Here is a 3,738-nt window from a genome sequence, read left to right on the forward strand (position 1 = left end):
AATAATAACAAATAAAAAAATTCTTGAAAAAATAATAATAACATGGGGCCAGCAGGTGGCATGGAGGCTGGGGCTCTGGATTCTCTCACGGCCGACTGCAGTTTGAGTCCTGGACTTGGCAGCTTGCTTTCTCACTTTCCCTTTTCTCTCTCTCTCTCTGTCTCTCTCTGATGACTACAGCAAGTTAAAGAATAATAATTAATAAGATAATATCATTCTTAATAAAAATCAATTAAATTTGGGGCTGGTAGGTGGTGTGGTGGTTGAACACACTTGATTCCCACATGGCTGACCACAGTTTGAGTGGTCCCAGACTTGGTGGCTTGTTTTCTCAGTTTCCCTTTCTTTTTCTCCCCTTCTGTCTCTCTCTGGTCAAATGAAAAATAGTAATAACAAATAGAATTAAATAAATAAATAATTATTTTAAAAATAAATTACTTAAAAAAAAGAAAACTAGTTATGCTAAAGAACAATTTATATCTTGTCTCTATTTACTGTGTTATCACAAAACATTTAATAAATGGGATGTTAAAGGGTCTTTAAACCCAAACTGAGACATTGACTCTGCTCTAATTTTCCTGTAACCTCTAAGGAGTGCATCAACAATGAGTTTGATAAGGCACTAGCTACATTCAAAGATGAACAAGTCCTGGGCCCTGCCCCTAAAGAATGCACAGCCCAGCAAAACGGGGAGGAAGGAGGATGGAGAGACTGAGCACCTGGCATGACTTGCAGCTCCAGCAAGTAATGACAAGAGCTCTAAGGGAGATGACCCTTTTATGCCATCTGAGTGGGGGATTTCAGCAAGGGTCTCATTTGAGCTGGTCAGATTTTTCCTTCAGGCTGAGAAGGTGGAAGGAAATGCAAAGGAAAAACTAAAGAGTGGAGTAAGGAGAAATGGGGTGTTCTCTTTAAACTGGACAGGAGGGATTCTCTCCTATGCATTGTCAAAGGCTGTCTCCATAAACATTTAGAATTTCTTTTTCTTTTTCTTTATGTTTGTTTTGAATGTTCAAACATTTAGAATTTCTATGGTAGCTTTGAGAAGTCGGTTTCGACGCACTCTCTCTGAAACTCACAGAGCCCGTGTAAGAAAGAAACAGGAAGGCTAAGGTCCACTAAAGCCATTCAACTCCGGCCTTGCCAACAGAACACTCTTAACCCACCCAATGGGCAATCGGTTTGCTCCTCGAAATAGAAAATCTTTAATGCTTCTTCTGATAATATACGAGAGTTATGAAAATGTTTTTCAAGCAATAGGGCTGGCAGGTGGCATGGTGGTTGGGGGCGTTGGATCTCCACATGGCTAACCACGGTTCGAGTCCCAGTTTTGGTTGTTTGCTCTCTCACTTTCCCTTTCTCTCTCTCTTTGTCTGGTCAAATTAAAAAATAATAATGATAATCACGAGTGGAATGAAATAATTTTTAAAAAAGAATTTAAAATAAAAAGAAATAAAACCAGGCCCTTATACATTTACTTCCCAGAGAGAGCTGTCATCAGCAGAGATTTTCACATATGGGCTAACCAGGTTCTTGGCCCGACATAACAGGGCTCAGTATGTGCACTGAGCAGAAAGGGAACTGATTGGAAGGATGTCAGGGAGACTGAAAAGGCAAACTTAGGAAAATGGCTAAAACCAAGAAGTAGGCAGCTAGAAACTGGGCAAAGCCAGAATCCAGGACAGACTGGTTAGGATGCCACGTCTGCTGTTAGTGAACATGGCATGGTTGCCCCCAGTATCCATGGGACCTTGAGCGTCCCAGCCACCACCACCAGCAGGACAGGTTCAAAAACATCCATGCTGGGACCAGCAGTTAGCATAATGGCTATGTTGCTGGATTCCCATGTAGTAGACCGCGGTTTGAGTCCCAGACCTGGTGACTTAAACTCACACCGGGGCGCATGTACGTGGGTGTCCAAGATTCCAAGAGGAGAACAGGGAAGGGAGAAGGGATGGCCATCCCCCCTGGGGGGTGATTTCTCGCTTTCTATCTTTCTGTCTGTCTCTGTCTTTATGGCAAGCGCATGCACCCTATAGTGAAAAACCCCTCAGGAAAAAAAAATCCATGCTTCTGGGCCTTGGTCTCTTTGGAGTCTAAGTCCAGTTGGACAAGCTAAACCCACACACTTTCACTCTGGCTGCCAGAAACCAAGAGAGTGGGTATATCTCTCTTCTGGTACCTTCTTGTCATCCACAGGGACACAGTGTTTGATCCCTCAAGAAAAAGAGGCAGACAGCCTACAGCAAATAAATGGCCAATGTTTATATTACATTTTTGTGTGACTTTTCTGTTTGTGTTTAGGTCGGATATTATTATACACATTAATTGGTTAGTTTTTGTTTGGTTTACGCCTTCTTTTCATGTCAACACAATAAATTATTCCTTATATTCTTGCACAGTATTTGTTGTACAGATATTGTAATTACTAACTAGTTTTCACTGAGTGACTATTTTTCTATTTTTTACTATTACAAACTTTACAAGCTGCAGACATCCTTGAATCTATATATCCTTGAATATATCACTAGGTCTTGGCCCCTGTTTCAGCATTCCCCTAGGGGAAAGTCTCAAAGGTGAAATTGTTGAGTCAAATGACAAAATTCTATCTGTTGCACCGCTGGCCTGCAGAAACACGCTCACATACACTCTAACTATAATAAAAGGAATGAGAAAGCCCAGAAGGAGGGTGTCTTTCAAACGGATCCGACTGTACATATTAGCAGTCTCAAGTAGCTTTTAACGCAGCAGTGGAAGGAAAATACGAGGGGCGAATATCTTTGTCAATTTCTAGCCCCGTGGAAGCGCTAGGCGATGGGGGGGCGGCGCAGAGGTGTCCAGGGCTTGAACCAACGTTCCCCACACCTGCCAGTGCGCATCCCTCCCCGTTTGGCTAAAACATTCCTCGCACGGCGCTCCCTGTGTAAATAAATAAATAAACAAGAACGAAGCTTGTTTACTCGTGTGCCAAGCCTCCTGCCCTACGGCTGGAGCTCGCTTTCTCCAGACCCGGTTCAGCCCAGCACCGCCTGGCCAGCTGCACTCCCCACTAACCGGCGCGCGGGTCTGACCCCTGGCGGAGCGCAGGAAGAGCAGCGGGAAGAGATGACATTTTCCGACCGAGAACTTCTGGAACACGAAGGACACGGAAGCCCGGATTGCTCTGCTTCCGCTTGCCTTGCAGTCCAGAGCTCAGGGTCCAGCCTGGGGAACCGGGACAGCACTTGGGCTTTCCAAAAGCTGCCCGAAGCGCCATGTGGCTTGAGAAGGCTCCCGGCCGCCTTGAGCATCCAGCCGGTCCCCTGGTGTAATGGTTAAACGCCGGTCCCATGGTGTAATGGTTAGCACTCTGGACTTTGAATCCAGCGATCCGAGTTCAAATCTCGGTGGGACCTCACAGAACCTTTTGGTCCTACAATTCCCGTTTTGGGAACCGCAGGCAGCAGCGGCCACCTCCAGTTGTGCAATGGTCCCGCTGTTCTGTTAGACCGCGGTTTAGGGTCCCTCCCCCTCTCTCAAGAGGCTTTCGTTTCAGGACCATCCTGGAGGTAACATTGCGCACGCGCGACAATCGTGCGGAAACATAAATGTGTTGATGCAAGATTGAACGTGCCTCTACCCTGGAGGGAAACCGCCGAAAGTACCCGAAGGTTCCCGAGGGTGCTGCTGCGGGCGGAGCACCGCCGCTTGTCTGAGGGTCCTGGGGGCCCTCCCTTCCCCGAAGGCGCCGACAATCCC

The 3,738-nt window shown here is 46.1% G+C and overlaps 1 non-coding gene across 1 annotated transcript; it reads left to right on the forward strand.

Moving 5' to 3' along the window:
- The first annotated feature begins 3,323 nt into the window (after positions 1-3,323).
- TRNAQ-UUG (transfer RNA glutamine (anticodon UUG)) lies at positions 3,324-3,395 on the forward strand. Its single transcript has one exon. It is a non-coding gene; the product is annotated as a tRNA-Gln (tRNA).
- Positions 3,396-3,738: the final 343 nt, after the last annotated feature.

This window comes from Tupaia chinensis, unplaced genomic scaffold (assembly GCF_000334495.1).
Source record: "Tupaia chinensis unplaced genomic scaffold, TupChi_1.0 Scaffold144171_2, whole genome shotgun sequence".
NCBI classification, from domain to species: domain Eukaryota; kingdom Metazoa; phylum Chordata; class Mammalia; order Scandentia; family Tupaiidae; genus Tupaia; species Tupaia belangeri.